The 17,839-nt window shown below is 42.7% G+C and overlaps 1 protein-coding gene across 1 annotated transcript in view; it reads left to right on the top strand.

Annotated features, from left to right (window-relative positions):
* ZCCHC24 (zinc finger CCHC-type containing 24) overlaps positions 1-17,839 on the top strand; it is a 111,457-nt gene that overhangs the window by 47,748 nt on the left and 45,870 nt on the right. The gene's annotated exons all lie outside the window — the stretch shown is intronic.

Below are 17,839 nucleotides of genomic sequence, written 5' to 3'. Positions count from 1 at the left end.
AGGCCATATCTTTGTTTCTCTGTACAATGCCATGATTGTGTAAATTGTCTTGCGTAAGCACATCAACCCACTCTGGAATTCATTTTTCCCCCCTTACGGCCTTACATTGTTGTTCTTTTATGGTGGGATTTGTTCTTTTGCCATCTTGTCACAATTCCACTCCTGTGGCTATGGCACTTTTAAGGAACAGCATGGTTAAGCCTGGCCTTGCAACTTGCCAGAGGTCCGGGGAGTGGCTACTTCTGAGGGCACTGCTGCTGCCAACCCGGGCTGGCTGGTTGCATTGTCACACAAAGCAGTAGAGCTCCCAAAAACATCAAGCCCATAGTAGCTCCTTGGAAGTCTTACGTCCTAGTCCCTTCCTGCATATAGCTCCATGTACTGTCTCCTAAATCTAGTAACGTGACTCATGACACTGGAAAGCTGAGGAGTGAGAGAAAACTTCCCTCCTAGCATGACCGGGCAAAGCAAGCCCGTAAGTCAAGAATGCAGAGAACCAACCCAGCAACACACCAGTGACCGTGAGACTAACAGAATTTGGGAGTAACTGAGGACTTGTACAACACTCAGTTTAAGGGGCTACCTGGCTGCCATTAATCCACAGCACCTCATTCTTCAGTACTGTGTAGCCACGTCTTTTTTCGGCCTGTCTGCAGAATGAACCACAAGTGAAACCAGACTCTGAGAGGAACTTACAATTCGGTCTTTGATGCCTAGACAGTGGCTTGGCTCTCCAGAGCTTCTTCATTTCTACCTGTCCCTACCTTAGCTGCATATCCTCCTTTAAGGACTCTACTAGTAGCATACGAGCTCTGTCTCTGGATTCCTACATGCAAAGATCCATTCCTAGGGAACACATCAGTAAAGACAGGTATTGTTGATCTGCCAGCAAGGATGTAACCTAGATCTCTGTATTGCAAATGCTTTGATTAATCTTAAAAAAGAAGACCCACAGAGGTTAATTCTTACCGCACAGACAAAGGTAGCCTTGTACTCCACTGAATGACCAGTAAGGAATCATCTCAAGCCTGTCTGAAGGCAATGGAAAGTCCATTGCCTTTCTGCAAGCTTTGAAATGAGCCTGAAGGGGGATCAGACATACTGAACAGATATAATTTTTACATAGATATTCTTCATAATACAATCAGTCTTTAATGGATAGCATTTCAAGAGTAAAAATACTGGATGTAAATACTCTAAGCTACATAAACAAAATAATTTTCTCCTATTAATCATGTTTGCTGTTATAAATCTCTGTTTAGCCACATTAAAAAAGAATTATATCCTCAAGGCTTGAATGCTATAAAAGTTCAGATCAGACATCACAGACAAACCACAGAGCTTAGTGGAAGGAATTGTTTTCTTATAAGGAAAAGTGCATTAACTTCAGTTCTTGCAAATTTAGATTTTGCCTCTTGATGTTAAGCTACGTGATGTTATCGAACAACTATACTAGCAGGATGATACTAGATGAACATAGAGTCATGCTGTAGTTGAGGAATTAAGGAACTCAATGTGAGTTAAAAGTAATTTTGTTGTCTTGGTGCAACTTTGATGTCACTTCTCAGTCTGACACAACAATTAGGATAAGGCCCAAACACTGCAAACACAGTGGAAGTTGCCTTTATAATGCTTACAAGTCCAGGTCTGCCTAGCAGCCTGTTTTCTTCCACAAATGTACAGAAAACTGCTTGCATTCATTTCTGATGAGCTGAAAGAGCAAAAATCTGCATTTCATAAAAATACTTATAGAAAGCTGCTGGCATCGGTGATTCAGAAAAAAATACCCTTTCACCAGCACAGTGGAGAACTGTACCAGCTTTTTCTCTTGACATGTGTCAGCCTCATTGCTTGGGTATTAATATCAGAACTAAATGGTTTCAATTCAGAATTGGATCTGAAGCCTCAGCTGAGGACATGTTTTACGGACTAAGGCATCATTAATGAACCCTGGCATATGCTTCTGAGGCTATGTTTGGCACAGCCATACGTGAGACTTGACGTCAGTCCTCAGCTAAAATGCTTCATGTTGTTTGCTGTCATTAATATTATTCATGTTCATATTGTTTGTGTGTCCCAACACACCCGCTCATTGCGTTTCAAAGAAAACTGAAGGGAGAACTACCATGCTATTTGCTAAATAAAACTGGCAAGGGCCTGCCTTTACTCTTTCCTGGTGTGGTTCCCCTGCTAGTACCAGTGCATGTTCTCATCAAGGCTGGGCTTTTCTGCTGACAGTAACGAGAGGGGTGTGCTGGTTAAAGACATTCAGGGTCATTTTTATTTCTCTGCATTTTTTTTTCTGAAGCTTGGCTTTCCAAAAAAGGGAAAGATTTCTATCATGTTAGAAAAGGAATATTCTACCTTGCTTTCACAGCTATAGTAAAAATTGTTGTCTGTACTGTTCATCTTGATCCAAACAAGTGATGGTGGGAACAATGCAGCTGCAGAACCAAAATACAGAGGAAGGGGAAGATTAGTCCCTGCTTTTTCTTTTCTTTTTGAGAAAACATGGAACACACCTATTTAGCATGAGTAAATCTCAATACAGCACGTACAGATGGACCAACTTTCCTACTTCAAAGATCAAGCATATGTCAAGAGAGTCAGAAATAAAAGATCACCAGAAAGGTACAAGTTCATATCTGCATGCAGATCATTGCACAAGGGACAATTAGACCCTGGGTCTCTAATTATACTAATTTTCAGTGTACTAAAAACAATGAAATAAATAGATGTACAGCTTTATCAAGCAGTAGTAGTTTCCTCCCTGCCAGCCCAGGGGCATCACACAGAGCTGGCACAGCCAGAAGCCAGTGGTTGGTATTGGTTAGCAATTAGCTAAGTCATACATGGATGAAGATTGCTTAGTGTCCCCTGCTCCTTTCAGAAGTTTCATTCAGTAACCTTCATGCCAGCTTTTCTCCAGCATCTGCGTCAGCAAAACTAACAGAGCGAAGAGGAGCTCAGTGCTGGACTAAAGGAGACTCCGATTGTCCTGAGAACTTTTCCCAAAGACAAATCTTTGCCTGGCCAGAGTGCAAAGAGGGCTATGGGAAAAATATATATAGCACACAGGAGGCCAGAAGACCTGGCACGTAGCAGTGTCCTACAGTCTATTGCTGCCATGACTTGGAGAACTGCCTGCTTAGAGGGGCTAATGAGGTCACTTCGAGATCATGGGCTAAAAGCTTTTTTCCATCTTTCTCCTCCTGAGCATAGACTTCCTTCCAATAACATTTCATCTTCCAAAAGAAACAGTCAGAACCTCCAGGTTTGAAGGAATATATCATACAGAAGGTCTACAGCCCAAACAGAAAATGAAGAATGAGGTTTTTTTATTTATTTTTATTTTCAAAGAAATTAACTTGATACCAACAAACCTTTAATTATTAGCTTGGGATCACAAAGCCCAAAATGCATGGTAGGGTCCCACCATGGCACAAGGCTTTCTGCCTGAGAACCAAAGTACAAACCTTCCTCACAGAGGCGCAGTGGCACGCAGAGGAGTAAGGCGCACTCTGCGAAGCCAGCGCCTCCAGTCCCAGGCAGGCAGCCCTTCCGGGCCTATTCCCCGACCGCAGAGTTTTTGCCCCAGGATGTTTTCTCCATCTGCACACTTCAGTATGAAAGCATTACTTGGGATGAATATCACAGAAGCTTCTGTTCTTTGAAAATCATATCTGATATCTGCCTACTGGCAAAACGCATCAAATGCCGGCAGGGGAGAGGGGGAACACAAAGCGGAGGATTCGAGCATGCACTGAGCTCAATAGCAGAACTCTTGTTGTTGTTGTTGGCCTGGCTATTGTGGCTTTAAATTACAAATTACTTTAAATTGTAAAAACATTGATAGCGAGCCCTCGAGAAGGATCCCCAGAATGGCAGTAAATAAAGAGCATCCTGTCCCTTTTCAGGCCACAATAACGTGGGAGGTGATACTAAACCCTTGGCAAGCACTGCAGACCTCAGAGCTGATAAGTTGAAAGGATGTGCATATACACAGGGACCCAAACAAAGGCCTTCTAGTACACAGAAAAATCACTGCAGTAATTACCTTCGAGGTTGGGCAGTGCAACACATTTGTTCTTCTAACTTTGGAGTTGTCCTCCAGCATTTTTACAAAGGATCCTGTTACCCTGGAGCTGGCAGGTGGCTTTGCACAGATCCTGGGGGCTCACTTCCCAGGGAAAGCTAAGCTAGCTCACAAAGTGCTTCCTTGTCAGACCCCTTGCCACTCTGAAAAGAGGACAGATCTCTCTTTCTGCTTTGTCCCATGTCTGGACCAGCGGCCGGGAGTCCCACCTGCTCCTGCAGCTCACATCCCCTGAAACCAGAGCCCATCCAGCAGCTGCACAAACCATCGGGGCAGGCCTGCAGCGGGGCGTCGAGCAGTTGCCAGCGCATGGCCACGGTGCTCCCTTCTCCTGCCTCCGCCTCCGCCGTCCCCGAAAGTAAACACCGGCAGCCCCCGCGGTGAACTCGATTGCGAAACCGCATGGCACTGAACTTTATCTCTGCGCCGAGCAGGCTGCACAAAGGAGAGCGGCTCTGGTCGGGATTTTTCTGCTGCCAGCGAGAGAATTCTTTCCATAGCTCGTGTGTCCTCACTAGAAAAGGAAGCGTGCTTTCAAACACGCAGATGAACGTGATGTTGTAAGGCAGCTCGTTACCTCGCTTAGGCAGGGCCAACTCAGGTCTAAAAATGCACATTTACATGCAGTTGGCTCCATCAACATTTATCCCGTTTCCGACAGTACAATTTCAGGCATCTTTTACTCTCCCCCTTCAAGCTCTCAATGTAAAAAAGCAAAAAAATGTTTTAAAAAAGGAAGCCAGTCAAGTTGCAAAGCTCATTTGGTGATCACAGCAACTTCCTTGTGACCAGATAATGTGAATGCGTTTTGGTTCAAGCCTAATTATAACAGCATGCAGACACTGATGCATCTTTTTTCAAGCTGGTATTTCCAAAACTGGCAAAAGCTACCACATCAAAAATGAGGAAACCACTCCCTTGGTGAAGAGATGATGGTACATTAAAGAAATCAGGGGAAAAAAGTCCTCAAAAAGCCAACATATTCATTGAAGCTATCCATACACTGAACTGGTGGTCCATGGATGTGAGCAGTAATGCTCTACAGATGCCTTGCAATCCAAGTCAAGTTGAAAGGAATTCTTAGTCTCACCCACACAAGAGATCCTGGGTTAAAGCCAGCTCCAGAAAACAGTGCTCCACAATGCTTCTCCCATGTAACAGAGACCTCTTCTGGTTCCCTCTTTGATTATGATGATTCTAGCAGACAGATAAAGGATCAGGATCTAGTTCCTCATGCTGAGGGCAAGTTTATCCTTCCCCCTTGCTTTCCTAATGATATTTTGGTTAGACTAATTTACCTTTGTGCCATGACCTGAAGGAAGGACACTGTCTCGAAAATTTTTAAAACTATCTGCAAGCATTGAACATCCACTCAACCTATTTATACATGTTCTCGCAGAATAGGAACAACAGCCCCCACCTTAATTTAAATTTTCTATCTCACGGGTCTCGATATTTACAGGCTAAACCACTGTTTCGGTTGAAACTGAACTTTCAGGACAGATTTGGGCTTTACTACTTGTGCCTTTCCTTCCTCATCTGTCTGGAGATATAGATACATGTCTGCGCATTGCCAGGCTCTGAGAAGGAAAACTAATGTACGTGTGTCAAGGGGAAGAACCTGAGCGGAAGAAGAAGACTCTTACTGCATTTAGGCCACAAAATTTATTAAAAACAGGAGAAGAACCAGCTTCAGGAGGGTGGGTAGCTTACAGAGCTAACCCCTGGTCGAAGCACACACTAAATCTCACTGTAGCTTACAAGGTCTCAGATTTCAGAGCCTTGGAAGATTAGCAGGCTAAGCAGTGGTGAGCTGTGCTGTTCACAGCATGTTCTTTGGGCCCTCAGGAGAGGAATCACAGTTTAGTTTTGTTTTTATAGCAGATTTCTAGCCTTCTTCCATTGCTTTGAAAGTAAAAGTATGTAAAAGTATAGCGAAGGTAAATTCAACAGGGCTTTTTTTTTTTTTTTTGTAGCAGGAGGGAAACAGGAGCCGGTGCACAACCTGCCATGGGTGCACACAGACATGTAAAATGGCTGAATGAAATCTGAGGTGACTCACTATTTCAGCGTATTTTGTAGGCCATGTTCCAAAATGCCAGCTGTTACAACGTCTATAACCCTCCTGTAGCTGCAAGCAAGCCAGTTGCTGCTAACTCCTTGAAATTTCTGCCACTGCCTTCACACCAGCGTTCGTCTACCTCTGTGCATCTTTGCTCTCTCTCATTTCCTCTTCCGGGGATCATTTCACTAGTAGGCATGGGGAGGCATTGGATACCCCAGGCCTTTCCACTTCCCTAAAATCTAGAAGCTTCCCAGCAACATCTGCTCCTGCCTCCATAAGCTTTCCTACCACTTCCAGAGAGACTGCTTAATCCCCTCCCTATCACCTAAGGAGAGAAGAGAAAGCAAAACAGATTTCCTCTCTTTCTTCCCACAGCATGAAAAAAGCACTAACTGGGTCGGATAATTTTTCAGGTCTCCCTTGTGCAAAGATACCTAACCGAATCATCCTTAGCAGCTGCGCAGCCCTGACTTCTGTCAGTGGGGTGGCTGGCATCTTGGGCTAGAAATGCATCTTCACATGAATATTTTTTTTTCTCTGTCTTCATTATGTATCTTCTCTCAGTTAGAAATATTCCAGCTGAATATAGATTTGTTGGATATATTCCAACAGAAGAACTCACTGCTCCTGCAGCCAAGTTAAAAACCTGGTTCGTACAGGACTGTGTGCTTCCAATGCATGGTTTTCCCCAGCTTCTAATGTACCAGTTAAAAATAAGATCAGCTCTTTCTGCAACAGAATCTGATGCTGGAGGTTACAGCAAATTCTAGCAAGTGGACAGAAATTTTCCTCCCCAGTTTTGTTTTCCTTGGGGATTTGTGGTTTCCACGTAAACACTTCCATGAGCAGCCCCTTTGAGACACGCCTGGAAGAAAGTATGTTCTGCCTAACGCATATCCACCATATCTTAGCAGCTAAGAAAAATAGCTCTGTGGTCTCACTGCACTTCACCACTATCACCTCAGCCCGGCCGAGCTGCAAGTTACTGAACAGAACAAAGCAGTGTAGGCATGCTGAGAGAAAGCAATGGCTAGTACCTTCACTGCTGTGTCTGGATTTGGCCTGTGCTACATTCCTAGCTTCAGAAAACAGTGTTGGAAACCCACGAAATATGGTAAATAAGGACAGGGATAACATAACCTAATTTTCATTCACTACTCATTGTAGCGTGGAGCAGCAAGAGGCACCAGCCTGTGACACTGAAGTACAGCCCATTTCAGGCAATTTGCTCTGTAATCTAGATCATCATTTCAAAATAGTCAAAGGACTTTGTTCCTCACTATTCTTCTGTAGTGTCTGAAGTACACTGCTTTACCATAGAAGATCCCTTTTGATGTCCACGCACCTCCCCATAAGCCAAGAGCAATATAGTTAGGCCCGTGGAGGACAAGAGGAAAAATGTAAATGTAAGTTATTCTTGGAAATAAGTTGGATCTCCAGCTCCAGACCAGAAAATCTTTGAACCTGCCTGAGCAAGCTGTTCAGTTTGTGAGCCCAGCCAATCTCTGGATTTGCTGTTATAAAAGGGACAGAATCCAAACCATGGACCTGGATGCTCATAAGCTCTCAGGCATTCAGTATTTCTGGATTCATTTTTTTTTTTTAATTTCATTTTTTCAATTTTACCCTGAGCCCACTGCTAATTTTTCATGGAAGACATCTCTGAACCTTTTGGGTTGGGGTTTTCCCTCACATGCACTCATGTATGTCAGCATCCTATTAATCTTAATTATCAAGTAACTAAATAAGTATTACATAATACTTAATAAGCAAAGCCTTGAATAATGAGTTTGGAGCAGAGCACCCAGAGACTTCTTCCACAACTTCCAAATGCAGGCTCAAGAAGAAAGGCAGTCCTGGGATTTACAATGACAGGATGTTTGTCTTTAAGGTGTGCACCTCCAGTAAGCAGGTTCTGAATTCATCTTGTGCATAATCATTGACGTTCTTCCCTTTCAGCAAAATAATCATTCTCGATCCCAGTAGAACAAAGGCAGACCAAGCAGAAGAGTATGTGTGGCAAAGCTTGCAGTGTGGTCACTTGGTGACACAGGGACTGCGGAACAGAAACCGAAGCTTAGCGTGAGCTGCCCAACAGGACAGGGGACAGAAAAGCTTCGCATCCAAGGGGTGAAATTCCAGAGGAGTTGGGTTCTTGTTTGTTTTCTTTTCTTCAAGCTAAACATCTGGCTGGGAAAGTCTGCTTTCCCAGGGAAACCTAAGCCCTGATGTAGGTAAAATGGCCTTTTCTTTCTCCTGTTGGTCTCTGCTTTGTGGCTTTCTGGAAACACATTTCTGAGCAATTGAACAAAATTTTATTTTGGTCTAGAAAATAATTGAATAAACCAAAACACAGATATTGGTGGCTGGCAGGAAAATGTTACGTGAAACAGTAGTCTGAGGTTGTGCTGGTTAACTGCACAGAGCAAAATTTCCAAAGGAAAATTTGCCTACAGACATTTGTAATTTTGGTAACAAGGTAGTTTGTGGCCCTTTCTTTTTTCCTTAGACAACAGGACTGAAAAACAGATCCTCATCCAAATCCTGTAGCTCTTAGTTCTTAGACAACTGAGCACTCCTCATTCCCCCCAGAGCCTCCAGGGGATGCTGGGTCTCAGAAGGGTGCTACCTGGAATAAACTTCTTGCACTTCGCTAAAATGTCCAGAGGAACCTTAGGGAAGCGGGGGGGGGTGGGGGGGTGGGGAGGGGGTCCCACTGTTTCTCATCACAACAGACATCTTGCTTTCAGCTTGCAATTTCCCTGGTTTATAGGCATGCTTCATCTGTGTTTTATTCCCTGTGTTCAAGCAATACAACTCCCATTTCTTGCACTGCCTTAATATTTATTAGGGAGCAAAATGGTACGTGTGCTTTTGCAGTTGCTGCTGATTTTATATCTGAACCTTGTAGTTCCAGAAACCATTACAATAATCTACCAAGCTTTAAAGAAGTAGGGTAGATTGGGATGTTAACACACCAATTGGCCCCTTATCAGTAATCTAGGTCTTTTCTCTAGATGCATATCAGTAAAGACCTAGCTAAACAGCCATAAACTTCTACTTTCAAGCAGTGCATGCATCCTGCTGTGTAACAACCCTTTTGATACTAAAGATATTTCCTGTCATGTTTTCTCCACTGCCAAGCATTGATTGTTGACATAAGTGTTTCATTTAATAAATATTACCAGTGTGTACGAGCGTGAGGGGATGATTCAGCAGTGTCAGGGGCCACGTGGCAGCAGTCCTAACAGGAAGACAAAAGTGATTGCCTCAGAGCAAATAAATCAGGCCCCAAGTTTAGAAGACTTAGAGAAACACCATTTTTGCACTACACTGCCCTGCCTTGGGGTAGCGTTAATAATGACAACGTATCCATAGGAACCAATTTGTCAGGACAGGCATTTGCAAGTCTGTCTTTTAACTGGAGACATACAATGCCTGAAATCCAGAATAAGCCCAGAGCCAGGAGACCTAGGGTCTTCCCCCCAACCCTGCCCAGCTGGGTGACAGGAGGCACACCTTTTTTCATCCATCCATGCTTCAACGTCTCCTGCATAAAAAGGGCATCATGACAGTAACCTCTGTAAAGCAGCCTCCTAGTCTGTGTAACTTCATTAAAACAAGACTCATCAAAAAAACTCCATCTGCTGTCCTATCAGCCATACCTTTTCAAAGCCTTTATAATTAAAATTTAGGAAACCTCACAAATGTGGCAACTAGAGCTCAATAATTTCCTGGACAGCCAGTTAAACACATGGAGAATGTGACCAGAAACTCATAGCCAGTCTTGGGGAACTCACTGAGCTATTTCTTTCTTTTTTGATGTAGAGAATTGATAACAGACTCCCACAGTTAAATCCATGAAATCTGGTCATCCTTGAACTGCTATACCAAAAAAGATTAGCTTTTTATAGCAAAAATGCTGCAGGTGGAAATGCCAAACTACACAAACAGAAGCATACGCTACTGTTCCTTACTTCGGTTCCTGAGTATTTTTAATTCAGCTGTTTGGTTGTGACAGCATTTTATTTAATGAACAAAATTTCTGTAAAGAATTACGATATAATGGAGAAAGCAAAGTTTTGCAGATGAAGATAAATGCTGAGGCTTTCTCATTCAGGAGGACCACATGCTCAAAAAATGATTGCATCTGCATCCTTGTGGTTATTTACAAATGAAAAAGCATTCAGTAAGAGGAGCGAGCGTTCCCAAGCTTCCCTAATGTTTAAAAGCCAAATGTTTAAAAGCTTGTTTGTCAGCAACATATTAATTTGTGGTCTTTCAGATTCACAAAAGGTAAGTTTACCACGTTACTACTGGATGAATTCCATACAACCTTAATATGAGGCTGATTGAAGAATTAAATGGTATTTTAACTATTAGACATCTGTGAAAATCTAGTGTAAATCACAACTCCTGTCTACTCTGTGTCTTTTTTTTCCTAATAGGCCAGGTTAGAATTACTAGTAGTTTTTGCAACTTGTGTTGAATAATTAAGTAGTGTTATACTATTAAATACTGTGCAAAGTGCCCTTTTGTTACCTGAAGCAGACAGGGCTGACCCCACTGCAGACCCCAAATCTTTGAACTTTAACATCTATTGGGACTGGGAACGCGGCGTGAGGAAATATCAGAGCCAAGTGAGACCTGTAGGATTACTGTGTGCTCTTGCTGGATGAAAATTCTGTTTTTAAATTGACTTTGAAATAAATATTTAGCTATAGGCCTTTGAGAGCCCCGGTTTGTTTGGGTTTATGTTCTTCACCAGCGCATCACAGTATTTGGTAATTCACATCCCTTGGGGTGGCTTCCTACTTAGAGCATTACACAAAGAATGCATTTTCAGGCTAGATTTCCAGTAAATAACCCTGCAGTTCCAGGAGATGGACTAAAATAGCAGCATGCCTGCAGCTCAATGCCACTTATAGTTAAGTTCAGATCCCTCTCTATTATTCTGATGACATCCTCTTCTGTCCCTCCCCCAACACTAGCATCTTTGTCAGTGCCCTCTTCCCAGAGGCATCTTAGTTCTCACTAAGTCCTCCACAGCCCTATCTTTGTGAGCAGCCATACTCTTACGGCACCCTGCACCGTGTTGCTGGATACTTTCTTCCAGCCCCATCCATCATCATCATCTTCCACAACCCGTTTCACAGCTGCAGTGTGAGTTCTGCCAATGCTGCCAAAAACCCGTCAATGCCCAGCACCTTTTCTCAGACCACTTAAGCACAGAGAAGAACAACCTCAAAAAATAGATCACTCCTAGTCAAGGGCAGGAACTGCCCACATACTTCAAGAAGTATTCAAAAAATTCATTAGTGGATACAGAATCTTAAAATAATGTGGCAAAGATAAGTTTTATGAGCTGTAGTTGCCACATGTCCTGAGGTATAATGGTTTTTATTAATTGCAGAGGAGTTTTTACCATGCCTAATTCATTGTTCTCACTCTTTTCTATAAAATCCTGCTTGGTTCTTGGTCTCAGCAAGTGCCAAAGATTGGAACAATACATTGTATAAGGCATATTTCTTTTAAATCTCTTCAGGACATTATTTTCTAATTTAATTTAATGCCTTCTTATGTGAAAAAGAGCTAGGAGAACTTCCAGTTTACCTACTCTGCACTTCTGTCATGTACTTATTCACTCACTGTGTCTGAACAGTCTCAGTATTTATTTAGCCTTCCCAACAGTCTTCTGAATCTCTACTCTTTATTGCTGTCTGTCTGGAAATTGCTTTAATCTCTCCCATAACATTTTTGGGAAAGAGTGGAATTCAAGCTGTGATGTAGTGGGAGAAGGGGAATGGAAAACAAGGTGATAAGACTGGAAGAAGGTCTGACATATATGATCTAACATCAGGTATTAACCTCAGTATAGTTTAGAATGGCTAAATGAAACAAAACCAGCAAATGATTCTTGATTTTGTAATGCCAAATGGCTCACTAGTTTTTCAGTCAGGAAAACGCAACTCCTAGGATAATTCAGGTTGGAAGGGAACTTGAGAGATTTCCAGTCCAAACTCCTGTTCAAAGCAGGGTCAGCTGTGAGATTAGATTGCATTACCCAGGGCTTTTTGTCCCATCCCAGAAAGCTCCAAGAAAGGAGGCTGCGCAACCTTTCTGGCAGCCTTGCTTTCACTGCTTGACTCTCATGGTGAAAATGTTTTTCCATATGTATGCCCTGCACCTTGATAGCTTCAGATTCTGCCCAGCGTGTATGCCCTGATGGAGAGGCACGGCTCCACCAGCCTCTCCTCCCACCCCAGAGTGCTGGCTTGGCTGCCAGGGTGCGTTTCTCACCTGGGTCCCTCTGCTGCCCATCAGGGTCTCCAGGGCCATCCTGCAGCAGTCAGGACCCAGCCTGTCCTGCTGGCTTGGGCTCTTCATCCCCAGGCAGGACATCACGTTTGTCCTTGCTGAGGTTCGTACAATCTCCATCTGCCCATTCCTCCAGCCTGCCTCGGTCTGTGTGACCGGGAGCCCTGTCCTCGAGCAGATGGCCTGCTCCCCCCGGCTTGCTGTCACCCACAGCCTGATGAGCAAGCCCTCCATCACCTCGTCCACATCAGCGGTGAAGAAGCTAGACAGGATGGGTCCAAGGACAGGCCCATGTGCTATCCCATGCATTACTGCCATCTGGGTAGCGTACGACCTTCAAACCACTACCCCTCAGGCCCAGTCACCCAACCAGATTTTTTCCAACCACATTAGCCAGACCATAACATCCTAACTCAGCTACCAGAGTGCTGTGGGAGATATTATCAACAACCTTAAGTCGAAGTGAATGACATCCACAGTTCTCCTCTCATCCATAAAACCAGTTATTTTATCGTGGAAGGCAATCAGGTATGATTAACCCTCAGGAAATCCATGCTGAATGCTCCCAGTCACCTCCTTCAAGTACCCAGAAGTGGTTTCCAGGAAGACTTGCCCCATGATTTTTCCAGGGACCACAGCAAGGTTGACCAGCTTTTTTCCTAGACCAATCTCCTGGCCTTATCACACAACTGAGAGGAAATCTGTGCTGAACAGCCCAAACATTTCTGAATTCGAGGAGCTGTTAATCACATTTGATTAGCTTGTAAATGAAAAGAACTCTTCCAAAGTTGCCGTGTAGCTTTCCATACAGATACCATGCTCAGTTCAGCCCTCCCCGAACTGCTTTATTCTCCTTTATGCTATCTCATTCCAGGACAGGGCGCTAACTGGCTGGCTGACACAACGGGGTGAGTTAGCAATGTGTTACCGAAAATGTAAGAAAAACATCTGAATGCTGAAGAAAACGTTATTTTTGATCTTGTTTTCATAGTGTTTTCTGTAGTCCCTCAACCACTTGCTTTTCTTCTCTCTCTACCTGCTTTTCCTTTCATCCCAGAATGTTTCTCCTCATCCCATCTCTTCCCCTGGACTGCCTTGGCAGGAGGTATCACTGAGCAGAGGAGAAGCCTCTTTCGCACTTCTGTATAGTTTACTACTACTCACTTTTCCAGGAAAGTGCTTTCACTTATCCCATATTTCACTCTGCAGAGACACCTTGGCCAGCATGTGGCACATTTTCCAGTCACAGATGTCTCTATCAGATTCATGCCTGGCTCTCGGAGACGTGGTAAAAGGGGTTTTTTGTTGTTGTTGCTGTATTTGAACTAGTACAAATGTTCCCAAGCCAATATAAAGAAAATTTATTTATTCTCTTTGGCTCATGCTAGAAGAGCAGGTCCTTCTGACTGCATGCGTCTGCCTCAGTACATATGGCAAGGCTGATGTTTACTTCCAAATAAACAATTATCAGGCATGCCATTAAAGGAAAATGACTGAATTGTTAATAAACTCCCTTTCAAATATCAAGACATGGTTACAGCTCTGGGCTTACACTAAGTGACAAAACATACAGCTTTTAGGTTGTGAATTTACAGTCTGATCCTTGGGCCTATGAAGATTTTCCTATAACTTCAAGGGAATTTCAAACTGAACTACAGGTCACGCTGTTTGAAATGAGTTACAAGACTGGAACCTAAGATTACTTTTTTTCCCCTAAAAAAGAAAAAAAAACACAAACCACCTAGCTGCCTGCTTTTAACTTCTGAAAGACTGCAGTTGCACTGTAGAATCTGAGTCATCTTTAACAACAGCTATGCACATTTTCAGAAATAAGAACACTACGGATCTATTGCCAACAGAACAATAAAAAAAAAACAACCAACAAAACAACCACCTAAACAAACTATGAAGGCAAGCACCAGATACAGGGTGATATTTCAAATACTCTTTTCTTTAAGCAGATCTGTTTGTTGAACTGCTCCGTGCTAGCAGCGGGCTGTTCTCATGCAGGAAGAGCAGCAGCAGGTCACTACGCAGTAACTCAGTTTACTTCAATGCAACCAGCCAGCATTTGCAAACCACTTTGAAAATGGCTAAATCCTTGGAAAAAAGCAATCACTTGGTCTGACCAAATGAACATCCCATAATCTTTTACTTTTGTTCCCTTCTTTGACTTTCCTTTTTTTCCACCATTACGATATAGTGAAAAAAGGTGCCAGGAGAGGAGGGAGAGAAAGAAGGAGAAAGTAAAAACCCATTTCCTTGGCAAGTCCAACTCATGTATATTCAAGGAGTTCTTCTGGTCAATCTTGCTTAAGGTTTTAACCAAGTCGTACCCGGAGAGTAGTGTCCTAATCCACCACAAAGGGCAAATCCCTGCTTTGAAACTATCTGTACTCGCTGTTATCTTTGCGTGGCTGAAGAGCTAAGTTGAAGGGGAAAAGTGAACTGGTTGGATCGTGCACAGGCAGCTGTTTCTGGAGAGCAATGCTCCCAAGGAGATGCAGGGACTGCAGCCGCTTTAGGGTGCTGTGCAGGCAACAAATGGGACACCTGCCAGTTCTCAAACTGGATGAGAGCAAAGCTATAGGTATACAGCCTCTGACTTCCACAGCTGCTGGGGAAGTCTGCATTACATCAGTAACATTATAGCTCTCCTATGGCTGTTCATCCCAGGCAGTATTGCAGCCCCAATTTTAATTGTATCGGAAGTGAACTCAGCAGAAAAGCCTCTGTGTCCTGAGTGATGGACAACTGTTTACTTCCAGTTTTATGCAAGGCCACACGTGCATCACAAGATGAAAAAGACACCCACCCCGCACCAACCAGTCTTTTCTCATGGTGCTTCTGGAAGATGTGAGCAAGAATTGTAAAGCACTACAGGAAAAACTGTCACAAAATCCAAAATCCCAGTCCCAATGAAACAGTCTCGGGACCTAGGAATTAGCCATTTTCATGTCTGTTTCTGCTAGCACCCATTTGACTTAAATGGATAACCTAGCAGGGATTTTTTAAAAATATATTTTTATGTGTAAATAAAAGGCAGAATTATTAATTCCTAGCACAGCTTGTCCCAGAAACAATTACGGACTCTGTAGTATCTTGCAATCTTGGCAGCTGTACTGTCATCTTATATGGGAATATAGATGCATGTTTGTCTTGAGAGCTCCCAAATCCCGGCATTCTCCTTAGGAAAGAATAGGACAGGAAATTTCTGGGTTACTGGGCTCTTTGGCGCAGCTGTCTCTTTTGCTTTCACACGTAGTTCTACAGCAAGATGAGAGCCATCTTAAGTAATGGAAACAGAGTCTCATTCAGCAATGATTCTTTTCTCTTTTGTCTGATCTAAAATGGTCTGAGTGTTAGGAAAAGTAACAAGCACTGAACTTTTCCCCACATACACAGCTCGCACAGTGGAATCAAACAGAGCTGAGATAAGAATATTTTTCTTTTCTCTAAGAAAAAAGTGGTTGAATTCAGATTCCATCAAATTAAGTTTACTGTTGGAGACATAAGACCAAGATCCACTAAAATTTTGCTGATTTCCGTCATTTTTTTCACATGTTTTCAAAGTTAAATGTACATTTTAGATCTTGCTTGGATCAGATTTTGTGCTAGGGTGAGTCAACTTGTGACAGAAGATACACGCAAACACCTAGATCTCAGCTCTCATGCCTAAAACTGTTAGGTATCGAGTGCCAATGACACAGTCTTTTTTAAATTCTTAAATACTTTGTCATATCCTGCAGCCCTTAATCAGTTCCAGGAGAGTTTTCCTTGTACGGTAACGGAACTTAATCCATTATTCCTCTTACACTCTCCTTTTATTCTATTTGACCCACCTTGCTATGGTAAATCTAAAATTATTAATTTAGTTTGCCTTACCACATTCGTATTAAGCCAAAAGTAACTGGTGATCCATGGGGAAGAGAGAGGGATAAGGAAAGATATGACACATCCCAGGTGCCATAGTGGAATTAAACCTTCATCCCTTCAAGTCCTGTTCTGGCTCTGGAAAGGTTTGTTTCCTTAATGCAAGTTCTCCTTCAGCCCTATTTTGTGCTTTATATCCAAAAAATGTAAGTAGGAAACGGCCTACAACAAGAGGCAGAAAATCATGTCTACTGAGTCATTTGCATATATAGTTTCTGAGTAATAGTTTTTGTTCTTTTTTTTTTTTTTTTTTTTTTTTTTAAACATAACCTGAGAAATAATATCAGCTTGCTAGAAAGGATAAAGAATACATACAGAAGAGAGAATGAGAGAAAGATACAACCAAAGTGCTAAAGATGTAACAAGACTACAGGCATGGATTTTCTGGATGGGCTACAAAGCTTGAATCTCCCTTCCAGGCTTGTTCCAGTGTGAGACGACACAGAAGAATTAGGAATTCAAAGTGCATACATTTGCACAAAGCTTAAAGGAAAGCACAATAAGTATTAAAATATTGATGGTAATCATACGTTTCCCATCAGTTCTAAGGCTCTCAGTAGAAAATAACGAAACACACAAATAAAGCTTCTAATCTTTTAGTGCCTTACATTCAATTCCCTCAAACCAGATACTGATTGCAAGGGAGAAAACATCACCATCCCTCTATTTGCAGTTGTCCCTACAGGAGCTGCATCTTATTCCCACTGAATTCTGCAGTGCAGCTCCAGCTGTTGCCAGTGTAGCCTGAGTTGAAAGCACATGGGCCATTCAGCGCTCCGTTATCTGATTCGCCCATGGATTACTAGCAGCGTGATTTGCCTGTACCATAATCTGTTCACACATCCTGACAAGGAAACGCGCAGCTCAGAAGGCATACAATATAAACCACTGCCAGAAACTAACTGTGCTTATTTTAGGCCTCAAACAGCATTAAACAATTCCAGCAGAAATAACCAACTTCTATATTTTGGACGACAATAAGATATTATCTCAATGTAGAATATTTCAGAGCCACGCAACCAGCTTAAAACTGCATGCATTTTAACTGATGACACTGACCACAGCACACAAGCCCCAGACATACAACTCACTGAGCAGAAACAAGCCAAAAGACCTGGGGAGAAAGCTCCTTGGAGTCCTCTACATGTGATAGAAACAAGCACTGTAGAAATCCTCTGATAATTCCCTTTTTGGGCTGTGTTTGCAGCGCTATCTACTTCACTTCCTATGATACTGAATGTTATGCAGTCCTTTGAGGTCCACCGCTAGCCATAAATCCCAGGCAGGAAACAGTTCTCATGCCTAGGAGGAAAGACAGCGTTTTATTTTCTAAAGACAGCTCAGAGTAACCAGGTCAAACCAAGTTTGGAATTGAAGCTCTTGAAATCCAGGATATAATTGAGTATGTTTTTCTGTTTGTTTTGTTA

Source organism: Aythya marila (assembly GCF_965140915.1).
Source record: "Aythya marila genome assembly, chromosome: 7".
NCBI classification, from domain to species: Eukaryota; Metazoa; Chordata; class Aves; order Anseriformes; family Anatidae; genus Aythya; species Aythya marila.
This window is presented reverse-complemented; position numbering and strand designations above follow the sequence as displayed.